We start from the raw sequence: 18,520 nt of genomic DNA, 5'->3' as shown, positions 1-18,520 counted from the left end.
ATCTCCTCCCCATCCATGCCCCCATTCCTCCACCAAACTTCATGTATACCGCCATATGTAAGTCCTATCCAGTCAAGCATTTGTATCTAGATGTTCTTTACCGCAAATTGATCCACTAGAGTCTAGTCAGCCTATCTAGAGATTGTAAGTAAGGCAGACTATCCCTCTCCCCCTGTAGCAGTCTCTCTCCAATAGTTCTCAGACTAGGGCCAGCCCAGCACTCACTTCTCTCCTCCACTCTGCATCCTTGTCTGATTGAGTTGACATGGGTCCTGTACTCAATGCCATTGTTACAACAAGTTCATATATGCAAGCTTCCAGTGTCCTGAAAGCTCCTGCTTCCCTGTGTTCATGAACCAGCCCTGGCTCTTTCAGTCTTTCAGGCCCCTTCTCCACAATGGTTCCTGAGTCATAGGTGGGTGAAATTCAGTATAGTAGTCCTATCAAGAGATACACACTTTGAAGGCTCTTATTTTTTAAAAGTTGGCCAGTTGTGGCCTTCTGTGTATATCACACTCTGTTGTATAAGGAAGCTTCACTGATGGGAGCTGAGGGATATGTTAGTTTTCTCTCTAACCCTCATTCCACTATGTCCCACAAGTTTTAGATATAGAGGTTCTACTGTGGATGTATGACGTAGGACTGGGCATCTCTCAGATGTACGTCCTTTGTGTCTGACCAGTTGTAGAATTCTGCAGTAGACTCCATCTTTTGCAAAAAGAAGTTTCTTTAATGAGTGGTGTATGGTATGCTTCTCTGTAAATATAAAGATTCTTATTTATCATATGGTGAGAAATTAAATTTGTCTAGAGCTAAGACGGAGATAGGGTTTTTTCAAGGATCCATGTCCTCTCCAGCAGTGTGTATTTGACTGAATTTACAGTGCCATCCATGGGTTCATTCCCATTGTTATGGCTTTACATTCAATTAGGTAGCTGTTGATTATCCCCCAGATAACAGTGCCACTGCAGCATCAATAGAGGTAGTTTGCTGTACCAGATGGTATGGTTATTAGGCTTTAGGACAGGAGTGGACCATTGATTGGTTTTTCCCCATTAGCAATTTGCATATTATCATCTACTATTATGAGAGCTAAATTCAGGTAGAAGTCTTCCAGGTCATTTCCTGCTCCATTGCTCCAAGTCCTGTATCCGAAGTGTGTTCTGTCTTTGGCAATAGGCACTTATCTACTAGTTCTGGGAGATAACCAGGAGTTTTGACAATAGACTGGATTGTTTTAGGAGTCTCCTCAGGTATTCTCACCAATAACTCAAAGGGAGGTCTTTGTCTGGTATTGTCTCCTTATTTTTTGAAGGGTCTTTTATTTTCTTTTGGCTCACTGATTACGCTTCATGCAGCTACATGTAGCTATCAAACTCCAGTAATCCACCTGTCTTTGCCTTCCTGAGTGCTGGTCACTTTTCCCCCTTTCCCCTATGAACTCTTTCTACTTTCCTGGCTTCTGTTGTTGTTTCAGGTTATATGTGCACATGTAATAGTACTGAGCTAAGATCCATAACTAAGAGACAATGCCATCTGTCTTTCTGGGTCTTGGTTTCCTCATGTAGTATGTTTTCCAGTTTCTTCCATTCATTCACATGCAAACTTCAGATTGCATTTTTTTACAGCTGAATTGAATTCCATTGTGTATATGTACTATATGTTCATTACTCATTCATTAGTTGAATGGCATTTAGGTTGTTTTCATTTCTTGCCTATTGTGAAAACTGCAGCAATGTTCATGGCTCACAAAATATCTCTGTATTAAGATATTGAATCCTTTGGGCATATGCCAAGGAGTGGTATAGCTGGGTCATTTGGATAATGTAGTTTAATTTTTTGCGACTTTCCCATACAAATTTCCATAATGGCTGAACCAGTTTGCAATATCCATGCAATGAGTGAAGGTTTCCCTTTCCTGACATCCTTGCCTGCATTTGTTGTCAGTTGTCAGTCTTTTTGACTACGGTGAAGTATTAAAGAAATTTTAATTTGCATTTCTCTAATTGAAAAGAATGTTGAACACTTTAAAGGTAATTCTTACTTGTTTTTAATTTCTTCATTTGAGAACTAGGCCATTTTTTAAATTTTCTTGATTATTTGCATTTTTTATTTATTTTTAAACTCTGGATATTAATCTACTATTAGATGTATAACAGACAAAGATTCCCACTACATAGACTTTCTCTTCACTAGATTGTTTCTTTTGCTGTACAGATGCTTTTTAGATTAATAAGGTCCCATTTGTCAACTACTGGCCTTTTAAATTACTGTTATTTAGAAAGTCATTCCTGTACCTGTATCTTGTAGTGTCCTGTCTATATTTTCTTCTGGAAGTTAAGGATAGTTGTTAGCCACAATGTGGGTGCTGGAAATCAAACCTGGTCATCTTCATGAATAGCCAGTGCTCTTACACTTGAAGCCATCTCTCTAGCCAGTAGCTATTTTTTATGTAGTAGTTCTGTAACATCTCTTGAAATACAGGTATTGTCAAAGAAAATGGGAAAAATTGAGGAGAGTTAAACTAGGGTGATGGAGAAAGTCTAATACAGAGGGAGAGGGGGAAAGGAGAGATAAATAGCATTAAGGCTGCTTGAAAAATCACCATTGGAAAACAGTTCTTAAAACTTACTTAAAAATACTTTCATAAACCAGGCATGGTAGCGCATGCCTTTAATCCCAGCACTCCGGAGGCAGAGGCAGACAGATCTCTGTGAGTTCAAAGCCAGCCTGGTCTACATACTGAGTTCCAGGACAGCTGGGGCTATAGGGAGAGCCTGTCTCAAAAAGACCAAAAAAAAAATGCTTTCACAAAATTGTGCACATATAACACACACACACACACACACACACACACACACACACACACACACAAACACACACACACGTATATGCATTGTGTATATGTGTGAATTTTTAAATGGAATTACATCACATAGTGTGATAATTCTACCACAAGAGTCAAAGGTAGTTGCTGTTCTAAGCATTTAGAAACATCCTTTCAACCTTTGGGTCAGGACAGTCACAGAGATTCCCCAAACAATATAGGTTATTTCATTTGTATTTGGCTCCCTTTGAGAGCTTGAGAATAATATCTTATTTCTAAAGACACCATAAATTTTGGACACAGGAATTGCAGGAATTAAACTTGTAAGCCTCCTCATGAGAACTAGCTCTTTTAGTATCAGAAGTTGTTATGAAAGTTGCCAAAGGAGAAAAGCAATGTCTTACCTAACTGTAAAGCCTATGAGCCACAACAATGATTGGACAGCAAGATATCCCCTAATAAAGTAGTGGTACTTTTATTTGGGAGGTAAAGAACAACTGTATAATTGGACTCAGGGAATGAATGCTCAACAGGAGGAAATTAGTTCTGGTTTTGTCAACTTAGCCAACCACATCTGTCTGGAAAGGTCATAGACCATATAGGAGAAACTCTTCCTACCATTTTCCTAAAATATTTTTTTTTGCATCAGATGAACACTACTACAAATATCCACAACTGGTGAGATAAGAGAAAATAATTACCTTTGGGTGCCCAACACCAACTCATACATCTGAAATGCAACCTTATATCAAGGTTCAGTGAATATTTTGTAATAGGGGCAGGATAAATTGTAATAGCAAGAGGACCTGAATACCCACTGTAGATTAGTGTCTTATTGACTTGATACGAAAGCTGCACCCATAAAATCTCCAGAATGATACTCATATAATGATAACACAAGTTGAGATCATGAAGTGGAAGGGGAAATTTCATAAAGTACTCCCTGAAGATGAAGAGCTACAGGCTATACAATCACAATTGGTTAGGATTTAAGATATGCATGTATGAACAAAAGTAAATATATAGATCACTCAGTAGGTGCTGTGTGTGTGTGTGTGTGTGTGGATAGGAGAGAGAAAGAGAAAGAAAAAGACAGAAGGAGAGAGAGAGAGAGAGAGAGAGAGAGAGAGAGAGAGAGAGAGAAAGAGAGAGAGTCCTAATTAAAAAAGAGCTCATGAAATTAACAGTGAGCATAGGACGAATTTGATGGGAGGGTAGAAATGATGTAATCCTGGTACTCATGTATGAAATTTGCAAAAAAAAAATTTTAATTAAAAAATTTTATTATAAGTCCACAGCCTTAAAGCTACCTGACTTTTTAAGGGCCAAAAATGCACATTGAAGTAAAGACAACACATTCTCCAAATGGTACTGTTTTGACCGGATAGCTACATGTAGAAAATGAAATTAGATTCTAGTTTCTCACTATGCACAAAACTCAAGTACAAATGGATCAAGGACCTCAACATACACCCCATACCCTGATTCAGAGAGAGGAGAAAGTAGGGAATACACTTGAGCATATAGACCCAGGAAAGGACTTTCTGAACAGGAATTCTATAGTGAAAGCACTAACTACAACAGTTGACATACAGATCCCATGAAAGTAAAAAGAATTCAGAAAACTAAACATCAAATGACAATCCAGTTGAAAATTTGGCCAAGGAGCTGAACAGGGAGTTCTCTAAAGATAAAATGCAAATGGAGGAGAAATCTTTCAAAAGTATTCAACATCTTCATTCATTAGGAAAAAGGAAATAAAAACAACTTAGAGAGTTCATAAACAACAACAAATGCTTAGAAGGATATAGAGAAAGGGGGACTCTTATTCATTGCTGGTGTCCATACAGACTGATGCAGCCTCTATGGAAACCAATGTGAAGATTCCTCACAGTGCCAAAATAGATCTACCACATGATCCAGCCACACCATTCTTGAAATATACCCAAAGGACCACAGTGGTAGTAGTTCATCTATGCTGATTGCTGCTTTATTCAAAACAGTCAGGAAATGAAATTATATAGATATAAAAAATGATAAATGGCTAAGGAAAGTATGGTACATTTGCACAATGGAATGTTGTTCACTGTCTAAGAAAATGAAATTATGAAATTCATGGTTAAGTAAATTAAACTGGAAACAATCATTTTGAGTTAGGTAACCCAGACCAAGAAAGACAAGCATCTCATGCTCTCTCTCATAAGTGCATGATAGTTTTAAAGTTAAGATACTTTTTTCTTTCTTAAAATAATTTTGAGAGAGAGACAGAGACAGAGACACACACACACACACACACACAGAGAGAGAGAGAGAGAGAGAGAGAGAGAGAGAGAGAGAGAGAGATCCTTGGCTTATTATGTGGTCCTCAAACTCTGGTCCTGATGATTGTACAACACTTAACGGCTGAGCCAACTCCCTAGACATCTAGTGATTGAAATCCTTTGGTATTAATATAAACATAGGTATCGAGATGAATGAAATAGACTAGAGAGACCAGAAAAAAATTCTCACATATATGGCCAAACAATTTTGACATGGCTGGCAAGACCATTCAGTGAGAAAAGCATAGTCCTTTCAACAAATCATGCTGAGAAAGCTAGATACCCACATACTAAAGAGTCAAGTTAGATTCCTACCTTAACATAATATTCCAAGGTTAACTGAAAATGAACGAAAGCATGTTATATAAGACATAAAATTATAAAATTCTTAGAGGAAAACAGGGAGAAGCTTCATGACTTGGATTTGACAGTGCGTTCTTGGACGTAATACATCATACATATACACACAATAACAAAATAAATTTTCATTCAGTCCTCTCCCTTTACAGATAAGAAAACAAAGTTTGTCAGTGTTCCAATGGTTAAAATAAGGATTAATCTGAGCTTTGGACCCTGGTCTAGACTATGTAGGATAAATGAAATCAGGAAGAGGGACTAGTAGGCAACGAAGGCAGGGTTGATTTGCAGTTTGCAGGTCCCCTGCAAGCATTCTGGGCCCAGACTGCTGTTTATCTTGATCCATGGATGCCTCTGCTGACTCATTAAATTGTCCAAATGTCACTTTGGGCCAAGGCACATCTTATTTCCTTTTCAATATTTATTGCTAAATATAATATATGGAAAAGTGAGTAAAACACACATATAACTTCATGAATAGTGACAACATGAATATTTGTGAAGCTGTCAATATACGGAAAATAGAACACTCTGGAGGCCCCCGTGTGTCAATCAGCATTTCTAATTTCCTAGGAGTTAGATGTACTAGAAAAGTATAGAAATTCTGTGCCCTTCTTTTGAATTTTATTACCCATATATATATTCCACCTAACTGCATTCTTAATCTTTATAAACACAAAGACAGTGTTGTACTCACTTGATTCTTTACACATTTTCATTTAGTCTGCTTTTAACACATGGCACTTTCTTCTAGATCATTCTTCATTTGTGATTTCTTTAGGAAGAGCTCTGCTTTATCAGTGCTAATGGAGTAGTTAATTGCCTCCCTCCCAGTGTGCCTAGTTATTAAAAAACCCTCTCTCCTTCTGCTACATTGGTTTAATGAAGAGGAAATAAGATACATGTTTTAAACTGGTAATTACTTGGAGGACAGTTCTATAGAGGAAACTAGTAAGAGTTCATGGGAGGGCGGATGGAATGCTGTGGTATAAATGGGGAAATGGGAATAATGGACTAGCATGGGTTACACTGGGCTGAGGGCATGGCAGAGGAAGGAGTATGTAGAAGCTTAACTAAAACTAAAAGACTTTAGACAAAGTCATATGGTATCCTACCACTATGAAATATCTTAAAAAAATATATATGATATAAAAAGAATCTAAATGACGTTGCCCTATAATGCAAAGTTAATACCATAGAAATTACTTCTATTATTGTACATAATTTAGTCTAATGACTTTCAATTAACTACAGCAAACCATGCACTTGGTTCTCATGACCAGACTTCTCCTTGACAACCTCAGTTTGATACTCCACTCAAAAAGATAATGAATGAATGTGGGTATGCTTTAGAATTAAGATATCAAAGTGCTGAAATGGGAGGACCCCACATCCATGGAACATAGTGGACATTGGGAAGGAAGGATGATCTTAGATGAATGGTAACTAGCAGGGGAAAAACAAGATGGTCTATAAAGATTAAGGTTGGAGCTGACAGCTTCAACTTATACTTCCCCAATGAAGTTGGAGAAAACATTTTGAATAAATTATGGGTGTTTCCTGACCATACTGAGTTCCAGGAGAAACATGGTTCAGGAGAAACATGGTTCAGGAGACAGCTCCATTAGCACAAGGTGAGGACACAGACAGCTCTATCTGCACAGGTTGAGGGGACAAGAGAGATCGATCAGCACAGTTCCAGGAGACAAGCATTTTCAAGAGATAAGTAGAGGAACTAGTGTCTTCCAAGTTTGAAAATGTCTGATGCCAGAAATGAACTCCCTCTTAAAAGCTGTTGACCAGGGGTCCCATAGACACTCAAAATATACTATTTCTGTGACACTTAGTTACCTTCCAGAACTTTCTGGTAAGACTCTATTGCTGAAGACACTACATAGATGAGTCTAGAACAAACAAGAAGAAATCAAACTGATCCTTATCAAAGTTTCTTCTCTACTGACTAGTGCTCATAGTGTTGAAAGTTGCTGTGCATGCAAGAAAAGAAAATTCTACCCAGCTGTGAATCCTGCAACTGACCATAAAAACTAGGCTGGCTAGATAGGCCCACTTGTAGCAAGAATATTATGAAATTAGCTACAACGTCCTGTTTGGGTTTGAGGCACGTGTCACAAGATGGAGCCCACACTTGGTACTTACATCAGGCTTAAGATTCTGTGGATAGACAGATCATGGGCCACAGGGAAAACCTATCAGTATTATTATGCCAAATGGATATAATATTCAACAAACTCCTAATTATTGTTATATCCATAAACTAATGAATCTCTCATCTCAGAAGAGAAGCTTCATCTATTTTTTCCTATTTAGTTTTTATTCATAATCATCAACTTAACTCTGCAATCCAGCCAGACTTGGGGGAATAAGGAGAATATGGAACCCAAAGAACTGCATCGAGACATTGAGAGCACAAAGATTATGGGGTACTGTGAGCAGATAGGGTGGAGATGGGACAGAGGGTGCTCTCTTGAGCTAGAGAAGGAATGGTCTAGTGGTTAAGATGCACACAAGAAAAAGTATGAGAGCTATCCATAGTCGGAAATGGTGATCTCCTTGCTGGTCTTGTCATTCGGTGACCCAAAGCACTCCATGGCTTCCATAATGTTCATGTCTTCTTTCACCCTCCCAAAGACCACATGTTTTTCCATCCAACCACTCAGTCTTGGCAGTGCAGATGAAATATTGGGAACTGTTTGTGTTTGGTCCAGCATTTGCTATGGACAAGATACCAGGACCTGTGTGCTTCAGAATGAAGTTCTCATCCTCAAATTTGTCCCCATAGATTGACTTGCTGCCATGGTGTGTGAAGTCACCACCCTGGCACATGAATCCTGGAATAATTTTGTGAAAGGAAGAACCTTTATAACCAAATCTTTTCTCTCCCATGCTCAGAGCACCAAAGTTTTCTGCTGTCTTTGGAACTTTGTCTGCAAACAGCTCGAAGGAGACACAGCCCAAAGGCTTGCCATTGACCACGATGTTGAAGAAAAAGGTGGGGTTGACAATGGTTGACAGCAAGCAGCTACAGGGGACAGCAGCACCTGCAGAGCTGAGAAGCTTCATCTTGTAGAAGATGGCATTAACTCAGAGACCTTCAAATGGTAAACCTGCAGAGAATAAGAAACTTCGGAGTACTTAGCCCCGAATGTGATATCAATAGCAACCATTGCCTCTTAAGGTTCAGGGATTATTGTGTAAGGTGGCTTGTAAAAAATTTAAGAGCCAGAGGCAGTGTATGACACAAGAAAGCAGTGATTTCCAGGCAGTAGGGTAGTTACTAAAATGAGTTAATAACAACGGTGACAGCATAAAGAAGATTTACATATGCTCATGCCAGAAAAATTACTATCATAGAGTAGGGAGAAGTGGGTAAGAAGCTCAAACCATAGCTAAGGAACTCTGGTAACTGATAGCTTCTGTGAGAGAGAATTAGTTTTCTTTAAGGGTCTAATGCTGTTTAGGTTGACTAGGCTCTAGGGGTCAACTCACACTGAAGGCACTTGTGGACACTAATTAGACTCAGTGGGAGTTAAAAATAATAATAATCCATGAGCCTTACATTGAGTGTTGGACCCATGTCAGCTCGATTAAACATGGGCCCAAAGGGGAGGTGAGAAATAGGTGGCAGGCCAACACTAGATTGAGAACTATTTGAGACTGATTGCTGCTCAGTGAGGGAGAGTATGACTTACATATGACCACTGGATGGGCTGATTATATGCCAGTAGACACATTTGCAGTTACATATATTTGGGTACTTACACCTGAATGAACAGGGCTCAGCATATATGGCAGAGTGCATCGGGTTCGGTGGGGGGATAGGAGGAGGCATGAATGGGGGAAGGGGTCTGGATTTGAGTGGGAAATTTATGATATTTTAAAAGCTGAATTATTATTATTATTAATAATAATAATAATAATAACAATGTTATGATGAAATCAAGCAGGGGAGTGTAGGTAGGGGAGAGGCTCTAAATATGATGGAAATACATTACAGGAGATTCTAAAAAAAAAACACTAAAACTTATTTTAAAAGGGTTAAAATAAAAGAGTGTGGTATACCACACTAATTCTTCTGGATGAATTCTGGGAATCAAACTCAAGTCCTGATATTTGTACCACAGGAACTTTACACGCTCACCCATGACCTCATTCCTTACTTGTAATTATTATTTTCTTCTATAGATTTGAGTTATTGGTACTTCTTTTCATTAATTTTTTGCCTTTATTTTTACCTTCTAATCTTGCTACTGGTTGAAATCAATGCTATTTTGTCAGAGCACTAATTATCACATCTTATAATGGTATACTTAAGTATTTAGAATGAAAGCTTTACAGAATGAAGGAGTTTCTACCTTTACCCTCTTCTTTATCTCAGCCCCACATCATTTCCTACAGATAATGTGTTTTCAATGAGCTTTAGATTCTTTACATTTTCACAATAAACTTCATATTTCTGTCTTTGGAATATTTGTTAAATACTTTGTTAAGCTTTATTTTTATTTTATGTGTATGAGCGCTTTGCCTGCATGTGTTCAACTCCACCTCATATATGCAGTGCCCACAGAAGCTAGAAGATGGTGTCATATCTCCTGGAACTCGAGTTACGGCTGATTGTTAGTGACCATGTGTGTCTTGGGGAAAAAAAAAAAAAAGAGTCCTCTGCAACAGCAGCAAGTGCTTTGATCATCAACCCATTTCTCTAATGTCATAAAATACATATAAGAAATATAATATTTTTTACTTGCTAATGCTTATTTATAGCTAAAACTACTCATATTATATTGCTTTGCTTAAAGTATTTGATTCATGAATGGCATAGCTAATTATTTTTTTCCTACCTTAAATACTCATTTAATGAGCCTAAGAAGGAATTAAAAATATTTTAAAATATGTTGATAATTCTGTTGTGATGTAATAGTTCCCAATGTATTCCTGTCATACCTTAGGTAAATAGCATTCTGAAACTCAGTTCCACCAAAGGAGTTCATGGCAAGAAGGTTGGCATTAACTCTCTCAAAGTTTCTATATTTTACCTGTCTATTATCTGATATCTGGCTAGTTCATATCTCTAGAGATACTGGTTTGATAATTCTAAAAATTGGGATTATTTTCCCTCTTTATTTTATTCTATTTAAAATCTCTCTGATAACAATCTGCATTCTTTGAAAAATTTCTTTAAACAAAAAGCAAATTGAAATATGAAGCAAAATTAAATCACCGACCTGGTTTCTGCATGAATACTGTTTTAGGATTATTAGATTTGAGAAAATGTGAGTATGTACATCTGCTCCTTCCTTTCTTGTACTCATCAATTATCGTTCATTTCTGGTTACTTCCAGATAATGCTTTGATGCTTCTATCATGAAACAGGAATGTAGAAGTTTTCCACTGTGCATCTATCATTAATTCATTAAACAGAAATCAGCTAATTCCATATCTTACCATGCTCACACTATAATATGAATTATAAAATTCAAGTAATTGAAAACATTTTTTAATAAAATATTTTATTTATTATTTTATGTGTATGAGTGTATTGCTGGCATGTATGTGATCGCACCCATGTCATGCAATGCTGCGGAAGTCCGAAGAGGGCTTCAGATTCCCCTGGAACTGGAGTTAAGGATGGTTCATAGCTGCCATGTGGGTGCTGGGAATCGAACCCAGGTCCTCTAGAAGAGCAGTCAATGCTCTTAACTGCTGAGCCATCTCTCCAGCCCTGAAAACATACTTTAAATTATCATACAATTATTAATTATAAGGGAAAGTGGATCTTGAGAAAGACAAGTCTTATCACAGCACTTCTTAGTGTTTTTAAAACATTTCAACTGTAGATGTGTCACCTAATACTGGGCATCTCTCAGACACATATTCTCTATGTCTGACCAGTAGCTAATTCTGCATTAGCCTCCATCTGTTGCAAAAAGACACTTCTTTGATGAGTGATATATGATATGCTTATCTGTAAATATATGAACTATATGTAGCATAAAACCTCTAAACCCAAGGCTCATGGAACATAGAAGAACAAGGGTTAGAGAGAAAATTAACATCCCTCTCCTCTCACCAGTGAATCTTTCTTATACAAAGTGTTACAACACAGAAGGCCACAACTGGCCAACTTTTAAAAAATAAGAGACAGTTGGGGCTGGAGAGATGGCTTAGTGGTTAAGAGCACTGACTGCTCTTGCAGAGAACCTGGGTTCTATTCCCAGCACCCACATGGTGGCTATGAACCATCCTTAACTCCAGTTCCAGGTGAATCCTAAGCCCCTTTCTGATCTCTGCAGCACTGCATGACATGGGTATACTCACTTATATGCAGGCAATATACTCATACACAAAAATATTTTTAAATAATAAATAAAAAAATAAAAAATAAGAGACTTCAAAGTGTGTAACCCTGGATAGGACTTCTGTGTTGAAACTTGCTCACTCATGGCTCAGGGATCATTGTGGAAGAGGGACCTGAAAGATTGTAAGAACCAAGGTTGGTTCATGAACACAGGGAAGCAGAAGTTCGTAGGCCACTGAAAGCTTGTACAGGTGAACTTGTGACAATGGTGGCATTGATTACCAGACCCATACCAACTCAATTAAACAAAGGCCAAGAGAGGAGGAGAGAAATGGGTGGCAGGCTGGCCCTAGACTGAGAACTATTGGAGACTGATTGCTATTGGGAGAGGGAGAGTATGCCTTACATATGATCTCTAGATGGGCTGACTAGACTCTAGGGGATCAATCTGCACTGAAGGACATCTAGGTACAAATGCTTGATGGATAGGACTTATCATGTATGGTAGAATACATGAAGTTTGGTGGGGGGAAAGGGACATGAATGGAGGTGGGGTCTAAATTTGATTAAGGTCTGTTGTATGAAATTACAAAAGCAACAATAATAACAACAACAGCAAAAATAATTTTCAAGAAATGCATGTTACTTTGCTCATGTGCAATGTGTTAAATAAAGCAATGCATCATGATTCATTGGAAAATATTTGTTTTCCTTTTCAAACAATTTCATCTGATAATATATTGATCCTTGTTGAATATATGTGTTCAGTATGTAGTGGAGCAGTTACAATTGTTCCCCAAGGGAGTTGGAGAGATGGTTAAATATTTAGAGTAGTTTCTGGTCTTCCTGAACATAAGAGTTTTGTTTCTAGAGCCCATGTTCGGCATTCAGTATCACAGATAATTCTAGCTCAAGAGGCTTCAGCGCTTTCTTTGGGCCTATGTATACCAGAACACACATGCACATATGGCACAGAGAGACAACACACAAATCAATGAATAATAAATATTTAAAAATAATGTTCTCAGAGCAAACATTAAAGGATATGAGACAAAAGTAGACATAAAAACATGCTACTCTAACTTATAGATGTGCAGTATCCCAGTCTGAAAAAATAAGGGAACTAAATGTTGGACATCAAATTAAGGAAAAGAGAGAAGTATCTGTTTCACTGAAATGGAATCTAAGGTTAATTGTCCAAAATTTGCTAGTTAAATCAGAATGGAGGAGCATGTTGCTTGGTCAGCATGTAGATGATGCTTGGCAGGACTCAGGGCCCACTGGAGCTCCATCCATCCTGCCCCTCAGTCCCTGGGCCTTCCAGCTTACCTCTTGCATCCGGACTGTGACTGTCACCATGGTGGCAGCCACTGCATCTTACCTCATGACCATGGCACTATAGTGTTGACAAGCCTTGAGTCTAAGACCGGCCAAGGCCAGGTGGAGGGCAATAGGAGAACCTGGTAGTTGGCAAGAGCGGTGTGTTCCTGTTCATTCCTGTGCTGCACCTTCCCTTGTGAAGATCCACTTGACAGTGAGTGACAGACTTGAAATGAAATGGGAATATAAAGGAATTTTGCATTGCTTGACTATGATTTGGAAAGTTAATTGACTAAGAGGACTTTAGCAAGGTGTAACCCTAAATATGTGGGGTGCAGCTTTATTCTGGGGGCTCTACTTTTTTTTTAATGCCATTAAATCATATAAGACAGAAGGAAGAGCTGAACTGTTAGGGCCAACAGAATACTTCATCTCAGCTGCTGAAACTAGAGCCACGACCCTTATGGGTGACAAAACTCACCTTATGCAACAGTATGGTGGTATTGGTAGCCCTCCACAGCCACCATACAAAAGAATGTTTGATAAACGAGAAAATATATAAATATGAAGGTGTACATGGGTTGTACAGGGATTTGTCCCTGGGTTGTTTGGAACATCACATGGTGCCCTTCAGTTTGTGGCGCATTAATTGCTTAAGTTCAAGTACAACTAGCATATCTATGGATTACCAGAATCCCGGTTGAGCACAGCAGAATATATCTCTGCTGCATAATTATTCAAAATATTTCCTGTAGCAGCAACATATACATATAAAGTCATGAGAACCTATCTTCAGAATCAACAAGTGTCTTGCAGTGGTTGATCAATGTAATCGTGAAGACATGGAGGAAAGGAGGCACTGGTAGATTTCACAAAAGAATTTCCCGCAATTTGATCAGAGTGATTCCAGCCTGCTGTATTACCTTTGTGGGATATGAAAATCTCTCACATTTTACATGACCATTAGAGCAAAGAAAGTAAACTAAAAGATTTCCAGTATATCTGCTTAAGGCAACAGCAAGTTCCTTTGTGTTTAAAACAGAACTCAGAAGAATGCTACACGGCAACATGGCTCAGAATCAAAATATGACTATAATCATTAGACTTCAAAGAACTGCTAAGTCATCTCAGTGTTTTCTGTTTTTGCATCTCCATATGTATGGATCTTGGCTACCTCTGTAATGTCTGCCAACAGTGTAATACTGAAACTGATGGCCAATGTAGAGATTCACAAAATTTTCCATTTCATTGTTCAAGTAGAAGCTAATTTGCAATATCTGTAAATAGGTATGATGACTGTTCGTTTTCTGAACTCACTCGCCTGGAATGGCTTTAAGTTGACCTTTGTGCAATAAGATGGAAACAGCTTCATTGAGTGTTTCAAGGATAAATTAAACTTTGAGGATTTACTGAAGATGTTATGTCGATGAGCCCATTTTGAATGGGGATTCTTAAGTTAGAAAAAAAGCTCACTGGGGGCTGGAGAGATGGCTCAGCGGTTAAGAGCAATGACTGCTCTTGCAGAGTACCCTTGTTCGATACCCAGCACCCACATGGCAGCTGCGAACTGTCCTTAACTCCAGTTCCAAAGCCCTCTTCTGACTTCTGTGGCATTGCAGGACATGGGTGCACTCACATACATGCAGGCAATACACTCATACACATAAAATAAAAATAATAAATAAATATTTTTTTTTAAAAGCAAAAAGCCCGCTGTAAGAGTGCTTTAGTTTCAATTTAATTGGAACACACCACAGAAAATGGAGAAGTTATCTATTTCTTTGAGAAATGTCTAACATCTTTTATCATCCCATTGTTTCATTGCTTCAAATGTAATTCTGGACCTAGCTCTTGTTTTTTTGTATGATTAGTGTACAACTGGAAATCATAAAATCTGAACCCCCAGCATCCACTTGTATGATCCGTTATTTAGCATATATGGTTATAAATCACTTATCACATCTGTTAGATTTCATTTTACATATCCTGGAATGTTCAGCATGAGTTTGTTGAAAAACTGAATAGAAATAAGCATTTATTTTTTATCTTAATTTTTTGATTTATGAATCCAGATCCTAAATAATTGATTAGTATATATTGGTTGCTCAAATTCAGGTTGAAATAAAAATTGCATTCATGATCGTTATTGATTTGATTTGTGTGTTGTTGTGGATCTACAAATACAAAGACCTATCCTCAAAAGGATGCCAGAATAATAGTCATATCCTACTTATCATAACCATCTGTCATTGCTGCTGCACTACCATCTATTTGTTATAAGTAAAACATTATGGTCAAAGCTGCATTTAAATGGTTCATTGTAAATAAATATTTTTATATTTTTGAAAAAATATCAAAGTGTAGACTTAAAGATATCCTTTTTGGTGATGATTGCTGTAGATATTTGATGCCCTTTATTTTATTGCATAACTTGTAATAAAAAGAACTGAAGGAATGATAAAATCTATTAATGTGAGGCTAGAGAGATTATGAGCACTGGATCTGCTTACAGAAGACCCAGGGACAATTCCCAGCACCCAAATGGCTGCTAACAACCACCTGTAACTCCAGTTCCAGTGGAACCCAATGCCCTCTTCTAATCTCCATGGACATTTCATGACACAGGTACGCTTGCATACATGCAGGCAATACACTCATAACATTTAAAAATATTAATGTATCAAACTTCTTAGAATTGTCTTAAATTGATACTATTCTCAGTATTATTTTTTTAAAAAAATTATTTAATAACCACATGATTAGAAGATGCATTCCTTTATAGCTTTAACATATTCAATAACAATTTCCAGAGCAAAGATACATCTCTTTCAAAAGTGGCTATAAATTTTTAGGTTCACAATTGAATTAGTACAGTCATAAAACATTTTGCTGTGTATAATAAACCTTATAAGACATAAAATTGAATGAGATTTTAACCTTTAAAAAAATCTCCATTTCATTTAAAAATATACTGTTTCCTTCAGTATTATTCTTAATATAAGCTTATTTGAAACATGCTTTGGTCTTTAAGTAAATATTGCAAAATTTTTAATCCATATTTTGGAATTTGTGCTTTTTATTTTATATTGTAATTAACATTTATAACATAATCATTAGGTTTGCTAACTGAGATGAGAACTAATAACCTGATTCAATGCGAGTTGATTTCTGTTTAAAGATAAGATTCCAGAGGACAAAATGGCTTATGATTTCATTATATTCCATGGTTCTTCGAAGGAAAGTACAGCTTTTTCACATCTTTTTAACAGGCAGTCCTTCTAGTAAATAGGTGCTTCAATATCATAGTTAAAGAGTATTGGGAAATACGATTGGGGAAGTTGAAGAATAACAGGCAGTGTTGTACTCTGACCCACAACTCAAAACTCAAATGGAGTTTTTCCATGCCTGGCACTCTGATTTTTTTACATATCCATCAGCACTCACATTTATGTGTGTTTTTCAGTAGGCTTATCAAATAATACATTTCCTTTTTGTTCTTCACACCTTTTAAGTATTATTTATTTCTCTTTCCTCTCTCTCTGCCCCGTAGAGCCCCCTTATCCCTTCCAAGTTAAAGTGCCCCCATTTTTCCTCATTTCCCCGTTAATATCTCTTGTTTCCTATTATTCCTGCACCTGACTCCTTCTTTCACTTACCCACTTTGGTACATTACATATTTCTGGCTCCTGTGATTGTATCAGGTTATATATTCACATCAATAATTTGTAGGTAGGACCCACAAATGAGAAAGAACGAATGTAACTTGCTTTCCTCAGTGCGGATTACCTCACTTAGTGTAACACTTTTTAGTTCCATCCTTTAACCTACACATTTCATAATTTTGTTTTTCTTTAACTCTGAATGGAACTTTAGTGTAAATGTACCACATTTTCAGTATTCAATTATTTGTTGAGAGACATGTAGTTTGTTTCCGTTTATTAGTTATTATGAAAAGATCAGCAACAAACATGGCTGAGAAAAATATTTCTGTAGCATGATATTTAGTACTTTGGGTATATGCCAAGGAGTGATATAACTGGATCATAGAGTAGATCTATTTTTTAGTTTTAAAGGATTCACCACACCATATTTCATAGTGGTTGCGTGAGTTTGCAATGGTACCCACAGTAAATAAGGGCTCTTCTTCCACCACATCCTTGCCAGCATTTGTTGTCATTTATTTTCTTGTCCTTAGCCATCTGACTGGAGTTAGGTAGAATCTTAAACTACTTTTAGTTTACTTCTACCTAGTTACTAAGAATATTGAACACTTTTTTTTATTGTGCTCTTTTTGAGACAGGGTCTCCCTGTATGTCCAGCTGTCCTGGAACTCACTATATAGACCAGGCTCTGTGGCCTTGAACTCACAGAGATCCTCCTGCTTCTGCCTCTTGAGTGCTGGGCTTAAAGGTGTGCACCACCATGCCCGGCCTTGAACACTTTTAAAGGTATTTTTTAATGCATGTTTAGCCTTTTTTTTTAAAACAGGGTCATATATTTTCTTAATTCTTTGTTTATTGAGTACTTTGTATATTCTAGAAAATTAATCATCTATCAGATGGCTAGCTGGAAAAGATTCTTTCCTACTCCATGAACTTCCTTTTCATTTTTCAGGTTCTTTCCTTTGTTGTGTAGGAGATTTTTAGTTTAATGAGTTCTCTTTGTCAACTTTTGACTCTATTGACAAACTTTCAATGCAGAAATTTGAGCAATTGAACTGGAACTGACCTGGAAGTCTCATCCCAGAAGACCAGCTCTCATAGTATCAGCAGTTTTGATGTAAATTATCAAGGGAGAAAACCAGTCAATGATCCTACCCAGTTATAAATCTATAACCCACATCAGCGGCCATCCCTTTAAAATATCTCTATTGGTGCCACAGCTGTACTTTTACCTTGGGGCTAATCAATATCTATCTAAGTGGACTAGCAGCCCTCTAAATTTGAGGAAATCATATACAGTTCTGTAAATATAGCCAACTACTTATGGCTAGAGAAGTCATAGATCCTGGAGGAAAAAAAAAAAACTTCTTCTGTCATTTTCCTAGACCCATGTAATTTCTTACTGTATTCGAAATATGTATCCTTACATTTTCAGACAAGTGTACCTTTCACCACTCATCAAAGAAGCTTCTTTTCTGCAAAAAATTACAATATTACAAAGTTCCACAACTAGTCAAACTCTTCACTAGTCACAAACTAGTCACTCTAACAAGTGGCTTTGAAATATCCAACCCTAAGTGACACATCTACAATGCAAACTCTGCACCCTAGCCTTAGTGAACATTTCAGAAAAACAGGTGGAAAAAATGTTAAAAGTAGAAGTCAAGATATTTATTGTGAGTTAATGTATTCTAGACATAATAAGGAAGCTTCACCA

General features: G+C 37.3%; 2 pseudogenes; one reads left to right on the top strand and one right to left on the bottom strand.

Annotated features, from left to right (window-relative positions):
* Positions 1–8,018: 8,018 nt before the first annotated feature.
* LOC103732422 lies at positions 8,019–8,586 on the bottom strand (annotated as a pseudogene).
* Positions 8,587–8,596: 10 nt separating this feature from the next.
* On the top strand, positions 8,597–14,122 carry LOC103732416 (annotated as a pseudogene).
* The last annotated feature ends 4,398 nt before the right edge of the window (positions 14,123–18,520 follow it).

The sequence above is a fragment of the Nannospalax galili genome, unplaced genomic scaffold, assembly GCF_000622305.1.
Source record: "Nannospalax galili isolate Female #2095 unplaced genomic scaffold, S.galili_v1.0 scaffold1131, whole genome shotgun sequence".
Taxonomy (NCBI): Eukaryota; Metazoa; Chordata; class Mammalia; order Rodentia; family Spalacidae; genus Nannospalax; species Nannospalax galili.
Note: the sequence above shows the minus strand (reverse complement) of the source record. Positions and strands in the feature narration are given on the sequence as shown.